Source organism: Amblyomma americanum, chromosome 4 (assembly GCF_052857255.1).
Source record: "Amblyomma americanum isolate KBUSLIRL-KWMA chromosome 4, ASM5285725v1, whole genome shotgun sequence".
NCBI classification, from domain to species: domain Eukaryota; kingdom Metazoa; phylum Arthropoda; class Arachnida; order Ixodida; family Ixodidae; genus Amblyomma; species Amblyomma americanum.
The window spans coordinates 131,234,279-131,253,924 of record NC_135500.1 but is presented as its reverse complement, the minus strand read 5'-3'; the positions used below and the strand labels follow the sequence as shown (position 1 = coordinate 131,253,924).

The 19,646-nt window shown below is 43.4% G+C and overlaps 1 protein-coding gene and 1 non-coding gene across 2 annotated transcripts in view; one reads left to right on the top strand and one right to left on the bottom strand.

Annotated features, from left to right (window-relative positions):
• Positions 1 to 19,646, top strand: part of LOC144130372 (cell adhesion molecule Dscam1-like) — a 196,001-nt gene that overhangs the window by 110,787 nt on the left and 65,568 nt on the right. The gene's annotated exons all lie outside the window — the stretch shown is intronic.
• Positions 18,575 to 18,647, bottom strand: TRNAS-GGA (transfer RNA serine (anticodon GGA)). Its single transcript has one exon. It is a non-coding gene; the product is annotated as a tRNA-Ser (tRNA).

The window sequence follows — 19,646 nt, the reverse complement described above, 5'->3', positions numbered from 1 at the left end:
TAAGCTCCTCTCTGTTCGGATAAATGTCGATGAAGCTAATTGATTTTCTCTTTTATGCAATTAGTGCGGGAAGCTCGTTAGGGGTGGCTAAACCGTTCGTTTTTGAAAGATATAAAATTAATGCTGAACTATCAAAAATATTTATTATGAAAACGAGAATTTGAAAGAAAGAAAGAAAGAAAGAAAGACAGAGAGAGAGAGAGAGAAAAAAAGGAAGAAAGAAAGAAAGAAAGAAAGAAGGAAAGAGAGAGAGAGAAATAAAAAAAGAAAGAAAGAAAGAAGGAGAGAGAGAGAGAGAGAGAGAGAGAGAGAGAGAGAGAGAGAGAGAGAGAGAGAGAGAAATAAAGGAAGAAAGAAAGAGTGAAAGAAAGGAGTGCAGTGTAAAGTAGGAATTACTCACCAATGATAAGGAGTGCAGATTCAGTTTGTCGGATGCAGAATATGGAATTAAGATCAGTTCTCACTGACCAATATTATTTTATTCGTTCAACATTCGTAATTTATAATCAACTGTGCAGAACCTGCACCCATCCAGATTGTTCCTGTCTAGTTTCCACTTCATTCCCGTGGGGAGTTTAATCCGCTCAAGAATAATTTCGGACAGGCCTCCAGTTTACATAATCATTTTCAAAACATTTGTGTTCAAGGTCGCAGGGTCACTTTTTTGTTTCTTAACTTCGTTATTCATTTTTCTCACAGGTGATTAGCTCTTTTCCTCACACTACTATTTTTCAATTTTTATTACCTTTATTACACACGATCAGCTTTTTTCCTCACAAGACTATTTTTCATACACACAAGCACACACACAAAAGCGCGCATACACGCGCGCGCACAAACACATGCGCATACGCAGGTGGTGTACACATACAAAAAATTAGTGGTTCCTTAGGGTGAATTTGTGATGGAAAGGCATTCAAGCGATGCTACATCCATTGAAGGAAAAATGAGCCGCGGTAAACTTGTCAGCATGGCGAAATATTTTAAACACGAACAGATAAATGGACAAAATACACTATAAACAAAGATACCAATGCATAAGTATCAACTAAATTTGATTTTGTTGATAGTTTGTATTGGTATGTATTGGTAGTGGTAAAGCAATTCATTCACAAAACAAATTATATTCTAACATAATTATATTCTAAATTATATTATAAAAGTAATATTCTAACATATTTAATTGTATTCAAGTGTTCTTGTATTAGAGGGAGAAATCGATAATTATCACGCTCTGAATCGGAACATCGAAGTCAAATAGTAAAATAGGTGACTTTATCTCAAATCCAAACCACGCTTCCAGTTATACGGCTCAAGGTAGTACTTTAGGACCCTTGCTTTTTATTATTTAAAAAAATGATACCAAACACAATGATTTCATTTCAGTAAGTTACTGCTTATGCCAACGACACCAGGTTCTTCCTACAGCAAAATATACCGAAGAATAACTTGGCCACCCAAATATGACATCATCAGCGAGTGGACAATGAAAGGACGGAAACTGCCTAACTATTAATGTGACGAAGACTAAATGCGATTCATTCCTGGGGAAGGAAAGAATTCTAATCATAAACAAAAATATTATATTGCATTTTACTATACTGCTACCGAATTTGTATTGGATTGAAGTACATTCGTTCAAGCAGGTACAGTTGACGTAAATCTGTCGTGCTCATCCGCTGCGCCGAAAATGGGGCTAAAAGGCCGCTTGCATCTAAGCTTCATCTATGTAGATTATACGGAAGCTTATTGCACTTACTAAAAGTTGAATACTCGTTGCTCTTGCTTAGTGTAACGTACAAAAATCGCAGGGCCAGTGATCAAGTAAAGGAAAGGACGCTAGTAAAAAGAAGCTGCCGAAAGCCAGGATCAGGGGAATGGCAGAAAGGGAGTAGGCCATGTGTATAGTAAAGCGTCCCCCTGATCGATGTCAGCGGTACGCGCTGGCGGATATCGACTTCGCAATATCGGCAGAATCCCCAGCTGCCGCCCGCTTTCCCTTTACCCTTTGCTTCCTTCCTGTGGCTTTCCCTTTTGGTCTCCCAAATTCCATGCCTTCCCTCACCTTCCCTGCGGTTGCCAGAAAAGCGTCAACTGTCCGAACGTTGTTTCTCCCCCTATCTCTAGCGAGAAGTCACCAATATATGCACCGGGCGCTTCGCAGCATGTGGGCTGCGCATCTGCAGCCGTCGCAACCGAGTCCCAGGCTTGACAAGGGTGTGAGCAGTCGCTGACATTAGGCTTACTTCCGTTGAATGCCCATGCAATCTTCTGCAGGGTGCGATGTTAGGGACGTAACTGGGGACATAACTGCGCTACGAACCCGAAAATGATTTAATATGAAGCGCCAAAGAAGCTGTCTGAATGAGGGACACTGCCGTTCCTCGTCTATGCTCTCTTGTTTTCACTGGTGTCATTGCAGCATTCGGCATGCGATAGAAATAGACGTTCCAGAGCACCGTTAAAGATAACACACTTTAGGTGTGTTTCAGAAAGCCATATTTGAAGCCGTATTGAAGCTATGAACAATTTTTTGCCGGAAATAAATTAGATGGAATGTTAAGGTGCTTGTTTAGGTGGCATATTCAAAGAAAATGTTCTTGCACTGCAAGTAATAACATTTTTTACAGCTACTAATAAATTTTTCGCAGCAGCGCATGCAAGAAACACAGACACTGCTTACTGGGCATCATTCCTTCTACGAAGCAAAAAATGACGAAAAAGGAAACAAGGTCAGGAACTTTACGAAAAAAGAAGAATTAATCTCGCAGGAAAGATATTCATTGCCCCAATGCAGATTCCACTAGTAGTCAGTGTCCAGTCAACAGAATAGGGTAGGAGGCAAAGATGACAAAGCCGAAGGCACCCAATCGACATTGCATGCGTAACTACGTGACGCGAAAGTTTCTGAAAGCCTCAAATAAGTTTCCAAAGCCTCCAGATGAAAGATTTTATGACATTATAATGTTACGTGAGGAAACAAGTGAGAATTAGGTGACAGAGGCACTTTCCCTATTCTATTTTGCCCTTGTCTCTTACACGCTTCTTATTATAAATAGATATACTAACCGGCAGAAATTTCTCTTTAGATGCCAAAGCATAAATTGCAAAAACGTTACAAGAAGTTACAACACGGCGCTCCTAAGCCAGGCGTATACTTAGCCGTAGTCACCACAAAGACCACGTTCTCGAGACGTCACACTCCGCCTACGCACCTCTTTCTTCCCGGCTATTGGAGCCACAGATGTTTTGGTACCGTAAGCCGACAACAGTTCCACTGCCTTTTCTGCAGAAGATACGATAGATCAATTTCGCTCGAAAACGCAACCCGTCCCATGAGGTATAACTACTGATTTCCATGGCTGGAATAGAGGGGAGAGAGTACGATAACGTAAATATTCCCCAGTGTAATAGGTACTTGTCTTTTTTAATAGGAAATGCCCATTTCCCTCCCGAGGCGAACGCAACACTCTGCACCTCAGAACAGACGACGGATCATCAGATGACTCAGGTTGTCAGAACCCGCTCAAGATCTCTGCTGACCACTGAAAATGGCTGAAGCAACGGCGCCACGGTACCTGTTTTGAGCGTCGTGGAAAATGTCCATGTCCTGTGGGCGAAGCCTAAAACAATCAGCAGCAAACCCTTGGCGGAAAATTTGAAGAAATGCTCTAGAGGGTTAGCAGTGATATGCAGAACGATCTTGACTATTGAACTGCTGTTCACTCAAAATACTTATCCTGAGGGAAAGTTTGATAGAAAGGATAATCCTACCGTTTGATGAGTTTACCGATTAACCGAAACCGAATAAATCGAAAACCGAATAAAATAGAACTGAAGGCTTGTTTGGATTCATGCCGCTCTTGGAGACGGGACGCACTAGCGATAGTGCCCCGTTGTCACTTATAAAAAAAAATTAAGATGTACATACACTGCTTGGGTTTTTTCTTTAAACTTTTAATAAAACAGTAATGTGTGGTCAGCATTAATAGGTCTTTTAGTTTTTCATATATTTTGTATGCCGATCATCACAAGGATAGAAGCGTTCTTGCTGCAAATAATTCAGAGCTTGCAGTTACTGCGATAATTATATCGACGTTCTTTGAACCACATTATTGTACAGCAGACAGCACAGTATTTACAGTTGCAACTCATTACCATAACGTTTGAACGGAGTAAATTAGGGCAAACGTATTTAAACAGCTATATGGGCATATGAAATTTCCTAGTTCACAGTTACGTCTTGTTCAGTATAAATATTGTACCACCTTAGATAGCTAGGAGATGCCCTCTGAGCCCGATTTTAAAATAAGAAGGAAATACACGTTTCTATTTGTTCTTTTTTAAGGGTGGATGCCATACTAGCCCCATTAGACAAAATTCCGTCGGCGACCGTCGTTGTTGTTGTTGTTGAGTTCGAGAGATGGTATCAAAAAGAACCATCGTCTAACCACCCAAGCGGTGAGTGCGACTACGGCATGGACGACAGAAACCAGGAGCAGCCACCTCTCCTCTACCCCCCCCCCCCCCCCCCCCCCCCGCCTCTGACGCGCCATTTGCTTGTACAGCATAACTACCGGAAGTCCATGTGGCGCCAGTCTTGCCGACTTTCGTATCAACATTGTAAAGCGACCATCCGTCGTACACCGCTGCGCTGGTCATACGATTTCTGGCTGCATGTAGCTTACATGTGCTAGTAAAGTTGGAGGCTACCTTACGAGAGAGATTTTAACGGGCAATTCTATTTCTATTCCATTTATTTCCCAGAAAATTCTGGCTGCCTGCCTGGACTAAATGCTGTATGTATACAGCTTGACGAGGCAACATACGAGCCTTCAATTGTATGTCTTCCCAGACACTTCACCTCTTCTCTTAAGGTGCGGTTGAGGTGTCCACCCAGATGTGAGACAGTTACTACACCATCTCCTTTCCTCGGAAACCAATTTTTAAAAATTAAAATTACGATGCAACCGTTCCTCGTACAGCGTTCCCGGTGATGTCACACTATTTATCGTAGCACATAGCATACGTCTCTAAGGGACGTTGCATGCTAGCTCACGACAAATATTCCAACCGACGACTTGTGTTTCTTTTAGTGGTATACCTTTCTCTGACTTTCACAATTGCGACTCAATCGTTCGACGTACAGCGTTCCGGTTTCGCTCGTCTTCTCGTTCCGCATAAGATACAGCTGCCAGTCTGGATGGAGGCACACTGACAAAGATTCCAACCGACGACATATAAACTCACGATGAGACATCCTTTCTTTCGCCTTCACAGCAGTAAGCAGCTCTAAGTGCCCTCCGTGTGTTTTTTTTTAGAATAGATAGCTAAACAATCGTCAGCTGATTTCTGAGAAGATAAACGCAAGTCGCAGTTCACAAGAACGCTGATGTTTCAATTCCTGGAGATTTCAATAGACGAGACTAAAGTGAACGACGTCCTACGCCTGCTCAAGATATTCGATGCATTTTAGCGACAAATCACCAAAGCCTCCGTTCAAGCAGTATCGCACCAGCCAATTTCAATTTAATTGTAAATGATCTAACTGAAAGGCATACATCTCAAAACCAACCTCTTTCGGATTGATAGAAGCGGAGACTGAATGAGACGTATGTGGCTGTTACTGCTCCAAAGTAGAGCAGTTTTCAGTGGAAAATTTACTCATAACTGCGGTGCGGAGAACAGGAGGAAAATAGGATTTTCGAACACCCTCCATTCCAAAGTTACCTATTGTCGGAGCGCCTCTAACGAGAGACACAAAACAACTGTATTACACACTGGAGCACTTGAAAATTTTGCGCTGCATCTCCAATTTTTTTTATAAAAACGCCTTTAACAAACACTGCATGTAATGAGCATAGGAAGCTGTTCAGTTAGTCTAGATTTGGCACTCTACATGATATCAACAAGTGAAATAAAGGTTAAAATCTAACATAGTTTAAATCTTAGTTTCATTCTACAAAATAAATCCCAGCAACAATGAGATGAATTTACTAAAACAAGAGCGGGCTTTGCGAACGTAACGTGCTTTTCCGTGGAGTACTTTTCCTATAACTGTGTACGTTACAGAGCGAGAAAAAACACAAAGTGAACGCCACTGTGCAGTGTGTATCTGCAATAGCATACTGCTTGAAAGCCGTTTGGATGTAAGATATGCCCCAGCTAAACGATCGTCCTGTTCTTACTGTCTAATCTTTACGACGCATTCAAACCAGCAGCACACGGGCCATTACGACTATGCCAAGCTAGTTGCTTCTTTGCCCTGCTTAAAGCCGTTCGTATTCAGGAGTGTGTGGCACTATCGGCAGGGTTACTTCGCTACCTCGAAAGCACCTACAAAAAAAACTACATTTTTATCGTTACTAAAAGCACATTTTCCAGATATTAGTCTTACAAGGTCGGAAGATTTTCATGCTGTGACCCATCTCTTTTCTTTGTTTCTTCCCGCCTCGATTTTCGCTGCGTCAATCAAGCTTATTTTCCTTTATCTTCCTGTAATCTTGAATTCTTTACGCTAGGCGACCTCTCGGGCCCTGGTCCTTCTGCGGAAGGATTAGCTTCCTCATTTCCCCCATTCACACACCACCTCGCCCTCACCAACCGCCTCCGACGTCTGATCTCACTCTCAGCAGTCCTGTTTATCGTAATTAGAGAGGTCCTAATTACGACGGAACCCTAAGCCACAGGCTCCTGGAACACGTCGGAGAGATTTTGTCTCCGGGTCGCCATTGCTTTTGCGCTTACACAGAAGAAGCACCGATTGCCGACTTCTCATTCCCTTAATGCTTTCTCTTTTTAACGCTCCTCCCTCTCCTGTTCCCTGCACCTATTAAGCAGTCTTCACTGAACGGTCGCCGTGGGGGACAGCGCTGTTCCTAATGGCTTCCGCGTAATCGAAGTAATCAGGGACGATGAACTATTTCGACGCGAAACTGGAAACGGTTTTGCAGGACGACAGTATCAGGAAGGCTTGGCGCGGAGAGCGTGTGTAGAGCGAGGGTCATTGCTAGTCAGTACCGTAATGCGCAGTAATAGTCGCATAACATTCGCTACAATTTCACGTTGTGATTGCTTATACTTAGGCCTATATCTTAAGAATAGGGCTTGCCTACGGCAGTTTTTGCGTCCAAGAGACAATTATAGTGGGAACAGTGCAGTTGCTACATTAACTAAAGTAAAACTGAGGGTGGCTTGTCTTAAGTAGCGCTTTTTAAGAGATAGGAATAAAGCTTTGTGTAGCGTCATAAATGCTTAATCACTTGTTTGATGTCACCTCTGAGGTCACCTGCGCGTCGAACGTTATTCTACACTACAGGTAGCTTTCATTAAGAAAGTGCTTTCACGGGCAGTTGTTAGAGTCAAGATTTAGTATAATTCTTAATAGGCACGCAGGAACGATAGCCTACATGTTCCTGTCGCGATTGAAAGATTAGTGCCGCCGCGGTGGCTGAGTAGTTGTGGTGCTCGGCTGCTGACACGAATGACGCTGGTTCGATTCTGGCTGCGGCGGTCGCATTTCGACGTAGGCGAAATGGTACGGGCTCGTGTACTGTGCGATGAAAGTGCACGTTAAGGAACCCAAGGCGGTCGAATTTCTCGGAGCCGTCTACTACGGCGTCCCTCATAGCTTGAATTGCTTTGGGACGTTAAATTCTATCAAATAAAACAAAGATTAGCACCAGTTTTAGGAATAACGGGCCCCCGAAGGAAAGTTAGTCTTTTAAGACGTAGTAAAAGTTACGAGAGTAAAAACCACAGAAGATCAGAAATACGACCGAATTGAGTGGTGAAAGGTTAAAGTGGTACTGTATGTCGAAGTATAATATGTTTCACTAGCCGCCGCTGCGCGCGGCCTATGAGAACAGCCGTGGTGGGGAGCTTCGGATTGGTTTTCCCCACCTCTCTTTCGTTCCTTACCATGAACTGAAATCGGGTAACAGGCAGGGGCACTTTTATATCTACCTCCATCGAAAGCAAGTCGCCACAGCCATGATTTTATCTAGCGAATTTCACATCCGCAGCCGTACGCCATCAGCCCGTGTAATAGCGGATGGTAGTTCAGCATAAAGCAATACTGAATACAAAACCTGGGTGGTTAGAAAATGGACAAGGAAGATAGCTGTATGGAGGGCACACTTAATATTGTGTACCGCAAAATTGTTGAGGTTGGTGTCTGATGTTAGCAGGTTGACGTAACTGTGCAAGGAAAGAGTTACGCCTGCAGGGGACGTGGTGTTGCAGACACCGCGGTAACTTTTTCTTGGAAGTTTTGGCTCTGTTCGCTGATCGGCACTGCAGAAGGAAGGCATGACAGATTGTTGAGATAGAGCAAGCAAGAGCACAACTTGAGCACGCTGACTGGCGACAACGATAAACCACGTGCTCATTATAAGCATCCTTTTCGCTGTTGCCTAGAAACTAAGCACTCCGCTCAGATCAAAACGATTCTTCAAAGCGGGTAAAGCGCGCACGATAAGCAAGTTATAATTGACATCGTTACAGTTTCGGAGCGCACCCTTCTTCAGCAGCTGTCATTGCTCTGAACAAAGTTCAGCTTGCCCGGTAGTAATTAATCGTGGCAGGCTTGCATCGGCGTGGCGAATTCAGAGCTTGTGACGCACGACGTTTCTAACCGAATTACGAGGTCACCAATCAAGGCAGCTGTCCATGGGCTAATGAAGTTCGCAGAAGGAACTTGTGCCCTAGATCGCCTGGCAAACTTAATCTGTAATGCGCAATTAGTGCATTCGTGCACACATTTAATTGTTTCATTTTTCCTTGTTCAGCTATTTTCTGTCTGCTTTCATACGATTGCCTGGTATCCAGTGGAGCATATTTATAGTTTTCCTCTTCATTCCTGCCGACGCCACTTTTCTTTCAAGTCTTAAGTTGTCGCGTTGCCAATGTAACTCGATTTGTTACACCAGATTAAAACAATGATTCGCAGAGGTCCGCTGCGCAGCAACCCTATATACGCTCACACTGTTTACTTCGTTGTATCGTCGCGTAGCGTACAAAGCGATACATCCCGCTCCAAATCTATTGTTAAAACGAACAGAATGGCAAAAAGTGCAATACCTAAGAAGGAGAAGTAAAGTATTAAAAGTTTGTTTGGAAGGCCCTGTCTTCGAATATCTGTGTCTCTGTGAAGTGGCCTATATCTCAGAATGCTAGAAGCGACCGCGAGAACTACCTTGCTACTTCATTCACACGTGTTGTGTGCAGCCTTTCTCTGCGCGCGTGTAATCAAGGAAGAGAAAGAAAAGAATGCAGAACGCGTATCAGAAAAATTGTTGCCCTTTTGAACTAACTTAACAATACGGTTCACTGCGATAACACAATACGCAGAATATAATAAATTCGATATAGCACGCATTGTGCACATATGCGTTTTGTATCAGCTGTCCTTGCTAAAAAGTAACCAGCCAACTGGGTTGGCTTCCCTGGTGTATAGTTGAGCTCTTAGGGCATCCATAAACACCAAAAGTTCAGAAAGGTGAGCAAAAAGTTTTATCTTACTCTAGTTTAGCGCTTAAGGGGATGCTATAGAAGCTGCACTTCAAGGCTTAGAAATAAACCCCGTTGCTTGGAGGCTTTTCGCAGAGACAGTGCATCTGCAGAATTTAAATCTGACGCAGATGTATGCAGGGTACATCTGGTCGAGCATGACGGGCGTATTTAGTAGGATCCGAATGCTTTTACCGTGATGTCAGGCTTCGTCTTCGTACGTTGGCGTGACCACGCTTGCGTTGTTCGTGGTGAAATATCATATAAGTGCAATGCATCTCAGTGAATCAGCACTCACTTGCTCTTTACATGCTTCAGTAGCCTTTTCTCTCCAGTGCGTGATTTTTCGCGCTGTCTTCGTTCTCTGCATACGGTACAGTTGTCGAGAAACTCTTGAATGCTGAACTGTATATCGTTTCGGAAAAACCAGGCAGAAGTGCTCACTCGCCATTTACAGCACGGCAAGCGCAGAAGCAGTCATTGACGAATTGTTCGAATTTTTAAATTTATTTTTATTGATTGTGGCAAACAGAAATAAAAAATCTTTCTTCTCATTGTGCAGCATGGAAAGGCATTTGAGTACTTAGGACACCGAAGGAGAAAACGCAATAAAAATAAATACAATGCAAAATGCGTTCTCCGTTCGAGAATTGTATATTACGCGGGAGATTTTGGTGTTTAAATTACGAACGGGGGGAAAAAACAAATATTTGATATATCAGTATTAAGTTAGGCTTCGTTCATGCTTCTGGTTCGCCAAGGCTTAAAGGCGTTTTGCATACAGTGTTGCGCATAAAGGGTTTATACAGACATATCCTACCATGCTTCTATGTATGGGCAGTTTCTTTATCTTCCACTATCCCTTCTTTCATCCTCCCTGACTTCGTGTTGCATGGCACCCTCCTCGAAAAATACATCTGTAATTACAACCCGGAAATTGGGCTAACTAACACACCAAACGTTTCCTTTTGAGAATGGTAAGTTTAAAAGCACTATTTAAGAAGTTGTTATTTTCACAGACGCTGAGCCTTGAGGCAGAACAGACGATCTTTTTAAGCTACGGCTCAAAGAGAGAAAAAAATGCCAAAAACCGGGCTGGAAACTCTGGAGTCCTGCAGCGCCAGCCACGGTGCTGGCCCGCGCTGTCAAACACTCCTTACTTTTTATTGGCAGAGACGTGCAGCCACTGCTGCCCACACTTTCGGCGGCTGTCGCATCATTGGTCAGAAGTCACGTAAAAACGATCCGGCCATCACGTCTGCGTCCCCGCGACCGTGTCTTTCTCTTCTCTGAATGACTTAGGGCGAAGGCAGACACACATCGTTCCGGAAAGCTAGCGGAGATAAGATTAAAAAAAGAAAACAGAATCGTGGTGGCACAGGAGAGCAAACCGGAAGTGAAAGTTTTGTTTGGCGAGTATTGGATCTTTTCCTAGTCCACCAGAGTAGTACGTCTTGTCTTGAATCGTTATATTAAATGTATTTGCTTTCTGTGAAACCCCGGAAGGCTTTTCCCTGATGACTTCTGCAAGTGAGGAGGCACGGAACAAATTGAAAGGGCGCAAGAAGTCTTCAATTCGATCCATGGGCTAGACCACGTGGAAGCGAAAGATTCAAGAGATATACATCAGCCGTTTCACTGCCCCCTTAAGCCGACCCGTGTACGCGGCGGCCCGCACTGCTCATTTTCTGTGTGCACAAATGGAGGGATCACTGTCACCCATCTAACTAACAGAGTCCAGCCCCGAACAAACACGAGCCTGATGGCCCACCCCAGACAGTAGCGGAGGCGAAGAAAAGGGCTTAGCCGAGCGCTTGTATGCTGTGTTTTGAATTACGAATGAAGTTCTATTTCGAACAGTGGTAAACTTTGGGGAATGTTCGAAGAGCAACATATGGGAATGAGCCTTTGTTGGCTTAAAACGGCATATTTTTTTTTTCAAAGACTGGAACTGTCTTCAGCAAGAAGAAATATAGTTAATGCTCGTTACTTATCTAGTGCCATCCTAGGGCATACTGATCGCATAGTTGGTTGAGGTAGGAGCGAAGACGTTTACAGGGGTGTTGTGCATATTGAGGGCAAATGGCCAACCCGACAGACTAACTTTTGGTTGCTTGAAGCCACGAGAACACTTTGACTATATTTCGCCAAATAACCCCCCTTTCTCAGCATAGGGATAACTACGAGGCTAGCTCCTTAATAATAAGCTTCAAACAGCCAAAACGTTTACTAAGATGCCTTCGACAAACTTTGTATGAATATGCTGTGCAAGTGTGAGGATTAAGTAGGGTAGAAACTTGGGCTTGTTGGTTCTGACCTAGAACCACCGTTGTAGTGCAACGCGTGACGACAAGGACACAAAACGAGAGGACGCACACACAGCGCTAAAAAAGTGAGCTGTCTGTATGTCCTCCCGTTCTGTGTCCTTGTCGTGCGTTCCGCTACAACGTTGGTTCTATACGAGGATTCATTCGTGTATACACACACTAATCCTGACATTTGTGTGCAGAGCACTAACGATATTGAATATTTTAGGCTTAAGTAAACCTCACCTTCAAGCCTTGGTAATAAAGTATAGGTTACAGCCTAAGTCTTAAAATGTTTTTTTTTCCAGTTCGCACAGGAACCTAGCGTAAATGAGGAAGACAGCTTCGAGTAACGACTACATGAAATACCTGCTAACTTGTACTAATGTGCGCAAATTATCGTCGCACGTGCTCTGCAACCCAAAAAAATTATGACACTCGGCAGGTCAGTGCCAGTTTGTGTTTTTGAGCCAGGATTGTCCCTTAGCCAAAATTGTATCACACAATAGTCACACATTATGCTTGTTTTATGAAAAATATAATGCCGCAAACGTACTAAACATGCTTTAAAAATGACATCAGAGGACCAGGGCGAACAGCTCATGCTTTATTTGAATAATAACCATATTGCCGGACATCCAGGTCGTGAACCAATACCGGCTGCTTAGAAAAATCTTACTTCACGTACCTGTCGGATAATTCAGCAACGTCATTTATAGCGATTAAAAAATTCCACTATTATATAAAAAAACAAGTTCTCCGCGCAAACACTTGTTCAGTGGAACTGGGCTTTCAGCGTGCGAAGAATTCCACAGGGCTGCGAAAAATGTTAGCCAAGGTTTCCCCAACGTGAACTGCAAAACGGCCGGCTATATGTGCGCGAGAAAATTATTCAGGAAAATATTTGAGGCCATAATATGCCCACAAGAGTAAACAGACCACATGATAATGTGATCAATAGGAGCAATCAGTAGATACGATCCTACAATTGATGCTTTTGGACATTACCATTTGCTCTGAAGATTCTACCAGAAAACACAAGAATTATACCTGAAAACACAGGAAAACACACAGGGGTGCATCAACTCCTCGGAATGAAAACGGTTGGTGGCAACGCATGCAGTTGATGTTTTCATTCAAAGGAACCAATGCAGCCAGATAAGCGCATAAGATTGTTCGCGTTGTCTGCGCAATCATACAAAGGCGGGGTTTAAACGAACCACTCCTGCAATACGCACTATAGGGGAGGAGCTCAAACAAAAAAGTGACGGCAGAACACAGTCCACTAGTACAATAAATGGAAATTCACGATAAAGCCACGTCTTGCAGCCGTGTCCCCTTGGAGAACGGTGAGGTCTGATATTCTTTCATTCTTCCGCGCTTGGTCGCTTTCTTTGTAGGTCGAAGAAGAATGGGTGGAAATCTTTTCACTGCGTTGGTTCCACACCAGAAGAAGCGGGTCGCGCTCGATTAAACATCGCTTCCGCCTTTCTTTCTGAATCCATCAAGCATTTTGAGATCAATCGCTTCCTTTGTCGGAAACGGCAATTTCTTCTTGCTTCGATTATTTTCTCCCATTCTGCATCAAATTTTAGCAGTGCTGTTTTGTTTTCTTGCATTCGAACAAAAATGTTGTATATTTTACAATCCCCCCCTTTGTGCTACGGCGGCTCGGTCTTCTGCCCTTTGTTTGTGTACCGAGAACCATTGAATGCGGGTATCCTATTCACGTAGTAATGAAATTGAGCGGCAATCTAGCAGTTTTACGCTTCGGTTTGATAGCAATTCGAATATCTAATGCAGAATAGGATGGAGACAACCACCGAATTCTATTTTACATTATGCGATAAGGAGTCACCTAAAACAAAAGCAAATGATTTTATTGTAAACGGCCAAAGCTCAGGCAGTTTTTTCGCCATCGTTGCTTGACCCCATTGCTGCTGCAAACGCGCCTTTAATGCTTAGAATGTTTTTTAAAGAACATGCAGTACTTCGAATTTTTTAAAATGTGCAATTTTTTGCCTCTTTACGATAGCGGGAAGACAGATGCCGGCTCAGATGCGCAAGATAGAATTTGGATGGCATCTTGTGCAGAGTGTTAGTTTAAACCCGTTGTCAAACGAGTAGATGGAAATGCACAGTGTGAAGAAAGACGAGGACACAAGGAAGAAACATGGAACACACAAGCGCTGACTTGAAACAGTTCATTTCGAGCCTCGGACGAGTATATACAGCTGACAAAAACCGGGCAAACATGACGAATCCTCAGCAGGCGACACATTCTTATGTTGACGCAGGTATAACGACTCCAATGAATGGCTCCAACAACTCCAACAAGCAATGAATGGCTTGGCCACTGAGGACCCGCTTAACTGGTCTATCATTTCAACCGGTAAGGTTTCTCGAGTCAGCAAAGATTTTAGGCTATAACAGAGCAATCTAAGTAAGCGGGCTGGCGCACGAACACTTCACCTGAATCGTTATCGTTCTCATCTTCACCGTTTTTTTTTTGCATTTTCTGCAGTGTGCGTCCAGAAACACTCCTCGCCGTTCAGACACGCTATTGTAATGTTCTCGAAGCCGGTCGTTTAAACGCCTACCACTTTGTCCTACCTAGCTCTTACCACATTTCAAAAGGATGCTGTACACAACAGAATGCGTACATTCTGCGAACTTTGTTCAGTGTTTCTTCTTGCAGTTGAGATTTTTCGAATCACCGGGCCTTGACGGTCTGCGCAATTTTTGTAGTTTATTGGGGGTAGAAAAAACAACTTTCGCGTTCCCCCGTTCGCCGATCTTTTTTTAGGAGATGAGACAGGCCATGAATGTACGGGATCACATCAATTCGTTTTGCTGAAGGCGGTAGTGACGTACGAGTTTTTTTAAGCACAGGCGCTTCAGAAGGGTTGCCGCGACACTCATCAAAACATGTGTAGGATACCCGGCGGCTTTGACGACAGTGTTCGGGTTCTAGATATATTTGTAGACGACACCAGGTTGTTTTCTCTGAGGACCGGGTCTTTCGGTCGTGGTTGATGACTGTTTCTGTTTTATGAAAACATCGCAGGTCGAAAATTTCCTTCTACACCTCAACTCAGTCGAGCCTTCTATTAAGTTCACAATGGAAAGAGAAGTGAACAACAATTTGCCATTCCTGGACGTCTTCATAAGAAGAAAAGGGGCAGATCTAAAGTTCAGTGTCTATAGGAAGCCAACGCATACCGGCCGCTACCTAAATTTTAATTCCAGCCATCATACTTGTCACAAGTGATCCGTCGTTTCCTCTCTCTTCTGAGAAGAGCAAAGTCAGTCTGCTCCCCCGAAGCGGAGAAGAAGCAGAAGAAGCCACCGCTCTCGCCGACCTACAGAAGAATGGCTAAACTTGTGACTTTATTCAACGCGTTGATCGCCGTCAAGCTGGGAGGACAGGAAGACCAGCCATCAATGAAACAACGAAATGCTCGCGCGTTGTCCTTCCATATGTGAGGGGAACGAGCGAGGCACTCGCACGCATTCCCAGAAAACATGGAATCCACGTGGCTCACAAACCTGTTTCGACAATAAGCTGCTTCTCACCACGACCGAAAGACCGTGTCCCCTGAGGAAAACAACCGGGTGTCGTCAACAAAATCCCATGCTCAGAGTGCCCGGGTTCATACATCGGCGAAACAAAAACCTCCGCCAAAGAATAAGGCAACACAAAAATGACATTCGGCTTATGACTTCAGAATCCAACCTCCTCGCCGAACACTGGGAGCGCGCCGACCACCGGATAGCCTTCGGGGAGGTGAGCGTCTTGGTCGTGGAACCAAATCTGTTCAAGAGGTGACATGTGGAGTCATGGCACATCCGGCTCACGAAAAAGGCGATGAATAGGACTCCAGGAACGCTCCCCTCCTCGCACGTTAGTGGACTGCGCCACGTGCTAACAAATGGAGAGCGAAGGCAGGAACCCGCTGCTAGTGCTGGCGCACTTTAGTCACCCCTGAAGAAGGTACCTAGTTGGCCCCGAAACGTTGGGTAAAATTAAAAATATTGGTTGGCGTCAGTTTTCTCTCAATTATTTTTTGCTTTCTTGCACCAAATGCTGAGCGCAGTTCGGCTAGATGCAGCAATTTGCCTCTCTGCCACAGTACACATTTAGTTGTTAAAAAGGGCCATAGTTTTTGGAACACGTTGCTATGGTTTGGTTCAAAATCAAAAACATAATCTAATCTGGGCCCTTATTGACTGGTTTCATTTTTCTTAACAGAGCGGCAACGTAATTTGTCGTCGCGGTCTCATTGTCCTATAATTTGCGGTAGGTAATTGTACGAAAGCTAACTGATAGACCACTAACACAGGTGTTTTTTTTGGACATAACAAACGTTTTCGAGCTCCTTCTCGCATTGTTTGAATTGGGCAATAGTGAATGTAAAGGCAGATCTTGTAGACTATACTCTTCACATTACACATCACTAGATATAGGTCAGCCAAACAGCGGCGTTGATTTACATCTCATGGCCGCTCTAGTAATCAGACTATCTCTCAAGATGCCGAAATTTTAATTGAATTTGAAAATTTCGACGCACAAGTTGCTTCAGCCTCGAGCATCGCACTTTCGCGGATACCTATTACTAGCACCAAAATTTGACTCCGAAAAATTTCTCACTCTTTTTCAGCATTTTACTCTCACGCCAAACACCAATAGCTTCGGGATCTCCTGTGAAGGTTTAAGGACGTTGCATTGGTTATTGCTTTTCAGTTTTATTCTCGTTATCTTATATTGCTCTGTAAAACCTTGCCGGCGTGCCCCCAATGCTGTCTGCTCTTGTCGCTTAAAGATGTGGTGATTACAAGTTGGAATCCACCCATTTCTTTACCTATTTCAAATCTACGCCCTGTTTGGTGTTTATTCTAACGACATTTTTTGTGCTTTGCGCTATATCAATTACGCTCCTAAATATTTCATGCAAAGAAGACACTAAATTCTTTATATCTTCAATTTATTCTTATATGCAAGAAAAACACTGCACTCTAGATAAAACAGTTCTGCGGAAGAGCCAGATTTTTCCTCTCGTGGAGAGAGTGCTTTAAAATAAACTTATCTTCCGTTCAGGTTTCTTATTTCTTGCCGACGATTTCTTGATGATAATGCAAGAAAGTCTAGCGCTTCCTGAAGTCTTCTGAACCTCACTGAACTGTTGCTAACCAGACGTGAAGTCGTTTGAAATAGAGCTAGTAAGCTTCTATCTTCACAATAATGTCGAGTTTTAATGTTCTGCATCTTAGGGCTTGTAGCGTGTATGTTTTGCATTTTAAAATATGTTTCTTCTCGCATATTGGGGTTTGTTCGCATTGCGTGGTAATGGAGCAAATAATGCACATTCAGCAAAACTGCCGCACATAATCACAGACTGATAAGGTGCCCAAACCGTGGTTAAAGAGCCTTGTTAATGGCGCCCACACGTACAATTCTCTCAGCCTTACGAACGAGACCAGCACAGCATTGAAGACAATGATAATGAGCCATGGTCGATGCCTTAGCGGATGGCAACGCCAGGCTGAATAAAAAAAGAAAAGAATGAGAACCAGAAAATTGCACTGCAATGGCGTGCCGTTCTTTCTCGACTAATCGCTTTTCTTAATTGCTTAACATGCAATTACGACTTTCTTAATTGGAAAACGGCGGCATCGGGCTGTTTGCGCTTCTTTCCAGTTAACTCGGATGAGGTGCTGAGAGCCAGACTTAAGTATATAGGCAGGCAGTTGGCGCCTCTCAGCAACGAGCCGGCAGTCTTCACCTGCCTGCGCCTGTCTTCACGCCTCCTCGCCTTTCATGAGACGCTCTAATCTCTTGCAGTAATCGCACGTGTACCTTTTCTCGTTTTATTCATTAACAACTCAATGCTGAGTGCGTCAGCTGGCGACGTCTCGGAACGGCTTGAAATTTCCCAGCTAAGTAAGAAGAACTGCGTCGTTATGCTAGCCTGCCCTTTGGGTCTCATAGAGATGTCCAATTAACTGTTCGTTTAGTTATTCTTTTTTTCTGTCGCAAGAAAAACTGTGCACATAACGTGATAAAAAGGAGAAGTCAGTGCCAGTGTTTTTTCGTACTGTGTTTTGTGTTTTCCCTTCGCCTAAAGGTGAACTACAACAAAATTTTGAGAACCATTGAACAGCTGGTCCATCATAGTCTGGCAATGGAGAATGCAGCGCACAATACATTACGTTGCCGTTTAAGGCACGTACTGCATAAACGATGGGCAAAACTGTGCTTTTTATTATCCAAACTGGAAAAACCCAGCGTGATTATGGCAGTCGAGAACAGACGCCAGTTTCGGAATAGGAGCATCTGTTTCAAAGCGTCTATGCAAGGCACCTAAATTGGTAACGCATGCGGCGTTTCGCTCAATGATCGGGGTAGCGCATCTGTGTATAAAAAACAAGACACCGGAAATCCTGTTGCATTCACGTACGCTAGCATGCAACGTTTGTGAACGAACACACACACACACACATATATATATATATATATATATGTATATATATATATATATATATATATATATATATATATATATATATATATATATATATATATATATATATATATATATATATATATATATATATATATATATATATATATATGGAAGCCAACAGTCACCGAAACCTTGGTGCACAGGGAATGTTTGTATTGTTCTCCTTTTTTTTAATGCTTCGATTATTCTTTAGCTCACAGAAAATTAATTATAAAGCAGCAGAAAAAACAACCATGCCGCCGGTGGGATCCGAACCCACGACCTCCGAATATCCCGTCCGGTGCTCTACCAACCGAGCTACGGCGACGGCTGTCCAGTCTGCTGTTCTCGTGGGTATTTATGTTTATTGCGTGAAAGCTAACCTTGAGAGTGTTCACCAGTGCCACACACTTCCATATATATATATATATATATATATATATATATATATATATATATATATATATATATATATATATATATATATATATAGAGAGAGAGAGAGAGAGAGAGATGAAAGGAAAGGCACCGGAGGTTAACTAGGCGACGCCCTATTTGCTTGCCCTGTATATATATATATATATATATATATATATATATATATATATATATATATATATATATATAGAGAGAGAGAGAGAGAGAGAGAGAGAGAGAGAGGTGAACGGAAAGGTGGGGAGGTTAACTAGGCGACGCCCTGTTTGCTACCCTACACGTGAGAAGGAGAACGGAGGGAGCGATAGAAATGGAAGAGAGGAAAGGGAGGCCAATTTTCCACGTGTCCGTAGGCCGTTACTTGCAGGGTACACAGGGCACACACTGATTGCTCGCAACCTCGCACTCAGTCCTGAGTCCTTTAGAAGCCTGAAAGCTGCCTTCGCAGCTGTCCTCTGCGATGAAGGTTTAATCTAAGGATCCAATATCTTGGCTTCTGTAAGCGGACGAGGATCTAGGCGGCGGAGCGTTGCAGCCTGGAGGACACGTTCACGCTGAAACCGAGGGCAGTTACAGAGTAGTTGCTCTATTGTTTCGTCGCACCAGCAGCTCTCACACGCAGGAGATTATAAGAAGGAGGCTGAAAGGTCCTGGCAGCACGTCGGTGAATTAACGCGCACTGCACGCCCTTGGTTTTGGAGAGCGTTCGTTGCAAAGGAGTATTTCCTATACTCGTTGATGCTTCTTGCATCGCGAATATAAAAAAGCGGGTTGCTAATTAAATCTCACTGACACAAATATTTCGAATATTTAGTGTAAATTCAAAAAGCCGAGCAAGCGCAGCAACAGTCGATTATGCATTGTATTTTTTCCATTTCACCTTCCTCTACCG